Genomic DNA, 9599 nt, shown 5'->3' on the forward strand with positions numbered 1-9599 from the left:
TACTAGGTTTACCTTGTTTAAACAATCTTAAATACAGTTTTGTACCGAATGTATAGATTTTACAAGGATTGTCCATATAAGTTCCCGAATGCAAAAAAAAAATGGTGGTGTATTAGTTACCCTCTCATTTTCATAGTTGATTTGCGAATCCTTTAATTGTTGAATGTTTTTGAATAATTGATGTATGGTGTCTTTGGTGTGGAATAAAGTAGTGTTTTTGTAAACTGATGGCATCTGCTGAATTTTGGATATTTGTTTCCAGTTTAATGCATGACGTTAATCAAGTTCATGTGATGCATCTGAGCTTGTGTCTACCAATTTCAATTTATGTACCACCAGGATTTGATATCGTCAATTACTCATGGTGGAGTCCATGACTTTGAGACATGGATACTTGTTGTAAAGGGGTATATTCCTCTGACTGTTCGTGAAGGCGAGATTATTGTTGTTAAGGACATAATTACATATAGCGAAACTGAAATCAGTGCTGCAAAGCATAATTCTGATGGATTAAAAATTTTATTATATGTGTCATAAGCCAAGATCTTCAACATCATGTGACTACATGTGAAACTTCGAAAGATGTTTGGGATATCTTACAGACCGTATTCGAAGGGAATTTCATAGAGAAAGAAGCAAGGCTTCAAAACCTAGCATCTGATTGGGAAAACCTTTATATGTTTGATGATGAAACCTTTGATGAATTTAACCGAAAACTCTTTGATAGTTAAATCCTTACATTTGTTAAGAATAACTATTCCACAGAAAGATATTGTGTGTAAATTTGTCATGTCTCTACCATCAATATACAAAAGTCTAAAAAACATGTAATCACAAAGCAAACAATATTTCAACTCTAGCAAAGAGTGATCTAGTTGGTAAATTAAACAGAATTATTTTCTTTGAAGGTAAAACTATTGTGTCAGATAGTAAGGATGATACTCCACGACAATTTAGAAAAATCTTGAGAAATAGAAAAAATATATATTTTCTAAAGAAACAACATTTTATTATCATAAGTCTCAGACTTGTTTTGATGATGTTGTTCAATGATTCACTTGTCGTGGATTCAGGTATTTGTCTTCTGTCTGTCCTGACAGAGACTGCAGACAACCAACATATATCAGAACTAATTGAATCCTCGTTATTCAGTAAAAAATTTCAATATGACAGACTCGTAGTGGGAATACAGGCTTACATAACCAACATGATTCTATTGGTACAAGGGATTATCCCAAACAAATACGAGGCCTTAAGGAAGAAATATGTGAAGGACATGATCCAGAGAAGATACTCCATACTAACTAAATAATTAGGAGAACGTTGAGATGAACTTGTTATTTGGTTCAGAATGAGAAGATCTCAAAGGTCAATTTGAATCATCTAAGAATGATTTAGTTTGTATGCTTGAAAAGATCAACAGGTCGAAAGAAAAAGTATGAGCTTAAAAGAACGCTTGTGTGTCAATAGTAGCTCAGACAACTTAAAATCGATATTTATAGCATGTAGAATCCATCTTGATATTTTCAAAGAGGTGAAATATTTCAAGGCTAAAGATTCTTCTCGACCAAAACATCCCACTGACTTCTAGAGTGAAGTATCTCTACCATCTGCTAATGAAGGAAAGAAGAAATTACATCAAAATCCAACACAAACACATACACATCCAGGTAACAATAAGTATCACTTTTCCCATTCTACTGAAAATTGCATTTATTGTGGAAAACCATGTCACTTGCAAAGCGGATGCATATTTCTTAAAAGAGATAAATCCAGACCTACTTCTGTTCATAAGATGACAAGATTTGATGCTTCCAACTGAAGAAAAACTGAGCTGCATAATATTAGTTCTTCCAGAATTCCCCCAAGGAAGTTTTCTAACAACAATGGGATAAGAAGAAACTCGTTTCTTCTAAAGTCACTCAGAATTGGGTACCAAATAATTTCAATAAAATAACAAGTATCGATAAGAAGGATGTCCAAGAAAAGAGCGCGACAAGTGACAACATCTTAATAATGAACATAATTTTCGTTGAAATTTTCAAGGAAGTAGTAAAATTCATAGAGAACCTAACTGACTTTGTGTCAACTATTTGTGGTGAACTAAATGATGTTCACCTCAATATAATTTTATTGTGTTTAAAATGCATCCTCGCCAAAAAAGACCCTAGCATGAAACATGGTGAGAAAGGAAAAAAAACTTGCACGCACATATTATGTTGGGGTAAGATGTTGAACATCTGGTAAAGTCGTAACTCATGAATGGATTCTTTTAAAAATGTATGTTTATAAACTTGAGCAAGATTTGTGTTATATAGATACGCTTGATTTCGTTACCAAAAAACACTCTTGTTTTTGAGCTGTTATGTATCGCTAAGTGAATTGGTGGAAATCCGAGTATCATCATGATTAATTGTTTAAACACTTACTTGAAGTAAAATACGCGATGTTTCTGAAGACAACAATTTTTATCTTTATCTTGTTGATCCAATGCCCCGAAAGAGATATGTTCCTGTTTAAGAGGTTACACAACCCATTAATGGAATGGTTTTATAACAATAAAATCCCAGTGGGGTTGTCATAATCATCTTCTATGCACCTTTAAATTAAAAGAGTCAACATAGTTATTTGAATCAAGTTGTTACCACATTGCTAATAGTGAGTCCAAAATGTAATGACTCGATGTGGATATCAACACTTCTTATGATCTTTCTAGATCTTTCCATATCTATTTGACCCCTAAGCAAGAGACGAGAACAAAATCCATGGGAGTTTATACATAACAAGAAAGAAGGATATGCGCTAAATATTCTATCTAATCATAATGTTTATATTTAAACTTAGGTTATGATTTTTTGGTAGAACTCGCAAGACATGATATTCATACAGATTACGGGTATATCATTCACCATTGATTATCTGAATGGATCAAAGTTTAGTACTTACGATAGACAAACCAATGCGGTTAATGATCCATATACCTCGTGTATGATTCTTGTTACCTAATTTTGAAGTTCTTAAATATACAAGTTAGAAGAAACAAACGAAGTCAATGAATTTTGGTTTATGATTTTACTACAAAGAAGAAATTTCGATTCCAAGCTTGTCTTGTTTAAACTCCGTCCCGAAATATGTTTCAAGCAATGGATATATTTAAGAACCCTTAATAATCTTTGTTGAGAAAAATTTATTGTTCATGAACTATTTTTGTTTCAAGTTGATCATTCGAAAATTTCCCGAGCAATGATATTATTATCTATGACAATTAGGAAAGTTTCAAATTGTTTAAAGAGAGTTCTCAAAACTACTGAAATATGGAATCAGGGTAGGTTGATGAACCATCTCGCAAACCATAGATATATGATTTTCATAATACAAAAAGGGTGTCCAACCAGTTCGCAAATCGTTGAATTTTAAATGGAAAATTCACTAACCCAGTTTACGAACTATGTTGATCTGAATTGGTGATACACCATGTAGATATTTGATTTCATGAATGGCAGGACAGTTCGGGAACAGTAGCTCCATGAATTCACGAACTGGCTAGCGATTCACGAAGCGTTTTACCAATCTCCTCAGTGAATTTAGAAGATGCTCAAAGACAATTTTTATCAACTTGTTTAGCACTGCTATGACTCTCACCTTCTGTATCATGATCACTAAAATATCACCAAAGACATCACTAAGATATCACTGATCACTAAAACACCTTGTATATGTGCATTGTGATTAAAGTCTTAAGTGTTTAAATGAACACAATTATTGCTTGAACGTTCACAACCTTCTTGGTTAATATGTGAATTTATGATGCATGGTCCTTAATGACTTATATTTATATGCATATTCTTTTTTGCCAAGGAAATATTTTCATACATATATGGTAGTAATTCTTTGCGTAATTTCTTATTGAGAAGGTCAATTCTACCCCTAAGAGTAAATCAAATCTTTTCTTTTACGAGTTTAGAAAATATGATCATAATACTTAATTTTCATGGTTATATATTGTGTATTGCTTACTTACCATAATATAATTCTAAATTGGCTAAAATCACGATCTCATGAGAAACTTTTAGTGATTGTATCTTACCTCATATCTCCTTGTGGAAATGCTAAAGTCCAATATACAAATCATTTTCTTTTAAAGAAAGGTCGCTTTTGTTATTTTTCTAGGAATGACATCAAATGGGGGAGAGTTATTTTGGACTTGAGCTTAATTGTCATATCTTTATGGGGAGTGCGGCTATGGAATTTTAATAGATGCTTGTACCTGTATATATCCTTGATGGAGACGCCGAGTTTCTGGGTAAAATTTTCTAAATAAAAGATGGTATGCTTTCTCTAATCTAATAGTCTTTTGTTTAATTCATTAGGATCCCTGTATTTTGTTGTTGCCAATTTTGTTGAAAAAACGGAAAATTTTTAAGTAGTATCTTACTATAACATATGGATTTTCATAGCATTATGTAAGGGGAAGTGGATTATGAACTATAGGCTTTACCTATTTTGCAAAATAAGTAAGTATTGACTAAGGGAAGAACATGTCACCGTAGTATTGCTTCAAAATTTTGGTGGAATCGAACATTGAGGTAGGTAAAAATACTATGATTTGGTATAGAAACTTGAAAAGGGTATTTGTCATATAGTCGTTAATATGCTATGGAACTTCAACAAGTACAAAAAACGCATGCAAAATCGAAGACGTTGAAGATTCAAGAAATCAACAAGCATAGTGGAATAAGAACATGTGTAAAATGGTTTTGTCACTAAAATTGACAAAGGGGGAGATTTTTAGAGTATTTGTTGTTTGAATCTACGCTTTGTCAAGTTAGTTATCAAATTTAGATGACAAAATGCATTCTTGATTTGATCTCCTAAAAGTCATTTTCGGACTAGATTAGATTTAAGATGTAGAATATAAAATAAAAGATATCCTTAAAGAATGGAGGTTAAAGACTACACGTAGATATCTTGGAGAACTTCATTAAAGGTTAGTAAAAAACACTTGATTCCCTTGTTTACTCAATTTATCTATCTATTGAACAAGTGCTCACTTTATGTAATAATTCACATGACGGTAAATGTATGCTTATGTATATACTCGAAGATATTTGAACCCAAGACTCGAATGACCTTTTTTCCTTGTTAAGGTCATCATGCTATAGTGAATGATAATACGAAGTCCACGAGCCAAGAATCACTCAACTCCGAGTTACACCGAAGAAGTTATTAGTAATTTATTAAAGCAACACTTATTTATGTGTTTCTAAGGCAGTTCATGAATAGGAAATTGTACACGAACTTTAGCGGAAGTTCATGAACTAAAATGTGAAATACGTGGTTAAAGATCTTTTTAATTCAAATACGTGGTGTTTCCTTTCCTTGACAAGGTTGCTTTGTTTCAAGCAACCTAGCCTTGATCATTCACTATAAATAGAGGTTTCGTGTAACCACACAAACTATCCCTTGGAAAATTGTTTATATGTGTTGTACAAGTGTTTGAGGGTAAAAACAAATTCTGTTGAAAATGGTAAAATGGGGTAGGTTGATGAGAAACGAGTCTAAACCCTAAAAAAACGTACTGCACATGAATACTTTAGATTCGAGAGATCAATGTGTACAATTATGGCCTAAACCAAGAAATAGCCATTCTAGTCTTTCTTCGGTCAGCAAGGAATGAGAAAGGTTGGTCTTAGGGAGGGAAACCTATGAACAGTTGAGATCAGAGTAGTAGACTCTGTGAAGTGTGATGGTGTATGATTGTGTATCAAAAGATAGAACTCACTTGTAAATGGTAAGCTGTGTATTAATTGTGTTTACTGAATACTTGTAATGATTCTCATAAAATCATAATTGCATCCCCGATCTCGTAGCAAGTAGAGGTTGTGAAGTATTTAGGAGGTATAGATCGTGTGAAAGTGATGAAATTGCGTCCCTATTGTTTAGGGAAGGCTGGACGCTTTCACATCTACTAACCCTCTACTCTTGTTAATTATTCGCTCTTCCTAACACTTTATCATAACGGGTGTATTTCTACTGCATGCCGTATAATGACATACTAATACCCTGATGAACATCCCCCCATTTATGACATCTTCGATGTCTCGTGTGATTTTAGTACAAATGTGTCCGGATTATTCCAATATCAAACCAAATATTCCCTTGACCTGGTTTTTGTCTTTAACGTGGTGGGTGCCAAGAATTTTTCTACACCATCTTCTACTTCTCATGAACTAAGTGTTGACGATGGTGTTTTGAAAATCCAATTGAGTTCAAAAAAAATGTAGTAAAATATGGATTATGAAAATAATGTTGAATTGTATTTCTGAAAATAAAAAGATAGGTATTCACTGCTTAACAAAAACTGCCTCGTTAAAACCTTACGCATAAAGTCTATTAGGATAAAACCATCTTAAAGGAAAAAAGTTTACAACACAGTGAGATCTTAATGAAACTACTTCTACGAGAATCCAATACAATTTCCCAGTTCCTTATTACGCCCCAAGGAACAAGAACACAGAAGCAACAAATTGAGTTATTCTTGAAAACCTTCAGGGGGAAAATATAGGAAGATAAAAGGAAAAATGAACAGGGGAGTTTCCATGAGTCTTATCATCTAACCAAACACTATGAAAAATTCTGTTGGTCCCGATAGGTTGCGAACTGGACCGCAAAGTTGTCTTTACAAAATTGGGTTAGACACGATTGACTAGCAACTCGGCTAGGTAAGTGGATCGACTCTCCTACGCAAGTGGCTCGACTCGGCTAGGACAGTGTATTGTCTCGTCCATAGGATTGACCATAAATACTGCCCGTATTGGACGTTAGAATAGGCTGTCAGTGTTGGGTTGTGGTATGACCACGGGTGGATAGACTATGGTTAAGTCGCAGCTATGTGGGATGTGGTCTAGCCGTAACTGGATCGACAATGGCCTGGTCGTGGATGGATGAACCTAACACTTCCCACATGAGTTTGTTATTATCTTAATCAATTTTTTTAGTTTGCAGATGTCACTGTGGTATAATTGTAAATTCGTTGGGTGATGATACCAGTGACCTGAGTTTGAAACTCGTCAGCATTGGGGTGAGGGACTTTTCTTTCTTTTTTTGCTACCTAGTTTATGGGTAATAGATCTTTTTGAGCTCTAAACTTTAATATAACCTTTGGGATTTAACCCAATTTTTTTTAAAAGTATGTTAGTTGACACATATACCTACCGTTTCTCACATGACCATAGTTATGAAGATTCTCATGTTTATGAAGATCACTTTGAATCGTGGGCTCTTTAATTTTTTCCAAAAAAATACAAGTCATGTAGGGATTTATTGATGCATATTGGGCTGGTTCCACGGATGATAGGAAATCAAAATCCGGTTTCCACAAAAAAAATTTTGTTTTTAGGGATTAATCCAGTTTCTTGGTCTTCTAAAATGGAATATATAGTTTCCAGAAGATAGACTAAAGTAGAGTAAGTATAACTTTTAATCAAGTTGCAGTTGAGATTCTTTGGACATGTCTATTATTGCAAGATTTAAAGATTTTCCCACCACTACCTTGTCACTTACCATGTGAACATTTGCTTGCTATATTTGTCTTTCTTTCCATTGTTTGATAATAATTAAAGACGAAACACATTGATTCTACTTTTTCCGAAAGTTAGGTTTTAGCGTAGATTTTGAAAGTTTCTTATATTTCCACCGTTGACTAATTGTCATATATTTTTACCAAAGGATTTCATGGTCCTAGTTTTTATTGTGCAAACACAAGTTAAACGTGTTTGGGTTATAAAAATCACATCTCGAATAGCTCTGTTTGAGGGGGCAATGGTGGTAAAGTTTTACTTAAACCATTGTTACACTAGATGTGTTAACATTTAAGTTTGTTTAACATTTTCGTGCATGTTTTTTTGTAATCGGTTTGTCTTCTTTTGTGTGTTTGTTATTCCATATGTATAAATACCAGTTGGCTCCGTTGTGGTTGGTTTTGGATTCATGTTCCAAAGAACCAGAAAACCGAACCTGAAATGACGAGGGTACCAGGTACACCACAAACTTTTCGATATCAACCTAGATATATGACAGATACCTAGTATGATCTAAAATAGATAGAGACTGTCAAAACGATAGCAATCACAAGGTGTACACTGGGTATGTAGTAAAAGTATAGAACTGAATCTAACTATAGGGATCAAACCCAAGCATTTGGTTTAACGTACGAAGTGTATTTACTTTAATTATAAAGACAAGCTAAATAATACGAAAGTAAAGTAAATGACACAACACAAGATTTTGTCATGTCAGAAGAGAATACTCTTAAGAACAATCAAAGTATATGCAATCAAGATATAACCGTTAGTTAATCAAATCAATAATCAAAAACTAAAATAATAATGCAAATTCTATTTTCCCACCTATAGTACTAGCTAGACACTTTTTGATCCCACATAAGTATTTAAACTAGAGGACATGAGGTTTCACCTAATTAGGTTACTCTCTTCTCCAAGATATTATAACATGTGAAAAAGCGGGGGTATAACAACCACACCCAATAATTCGTTCGGCAATTTATATGGATTAAACTCTAATATAATTCCGAGAGCACCAACTTAAAGGAGAGATCAATCAAGAGATATATCAAAGAGCTTTATCTCTTTCTCAATACAATCAGCAAATCAAACAGATCGAAATCTACGTGCCTGATTGATATGAGAAATAACTTGGATGGTACCAAAGACCAATTCCCAAGTGTCAATCAATAACTATCCAACAAGCAAGGTCGGATTTATCAACTTATTGAACTACACACAACCTGTGATATTTAAATTATATAAAAATATAATGCGGAAAAGAAATTACAACAGACACCAGAAGTTTTGTTAATGAGGAAACCGCAAATGTAGAAAAACTTCGGGACCTAGTCCAGATTTGAATACCACATTGTATTAAGCCGCTACAGACACTAGCCTACTACAAGTTAACTTCAGACTGGAATATAGTTGAGCCCTAATCAAGTCTCATACCGATTAAGGTACAGTCACGTTCCTTACGCCTCTAGAACCACGCCGGATTCTGCGCACTTGATTCCCTTAGCTGATCTCACCCACAAATAAGAGTTGCTACGACCTAAAGTCGAAAAATTATAAACAAATTTGTCTCCCACAGATATTTTTATTCTTTATTTGGTTTTTGTTCCGTCTTTTGATAAATCAAGTTGAACAGTAACCAATTGATAATACGGTTTTATACTCCCAAAGAGTAGCCTATTGCGGAATCACAAGAGTCTGAGACGAAGAACTGTTGTGGTTACTTTTTATATCTTACCTATCGGAGATAAATCCCGAGTAAATCTTAGAGAAGATAAAACTCAATACGATAGAACAAGTGAGATCAGAATACGCAACTACGAAAAAAATAGTTGGAGCAGAATAAGTGAGATCAGACTTAAAGACTTCACAAATCCCAATGAAGTATTTAAGTCTTTAACCTATAATGGTTTTAGGCAAAACCTAGGTTAAAGGAGAATCGACTCTAGTACGCAACTAGTAACACACAGAAGTGTGGGGATTAGGTTTTCCCATTGCTAGACTTATACCTTATATAGT

Source organism: Papaver somniferum, chromosome 3, assembly GCF_003573695.1.
Source record: "Papaver somniferum cultivar HN1 chromosome 3, ASM357369v1, whole genome shotgun sequence".
Taxonomy (NCBI): domain Eukaryota; kingdom Viridiplantae; phylum Streptophyta; class Magnoliopsida; order Ranunculales; family Papaveraceae; genus Papaver; species Papaver somniferum.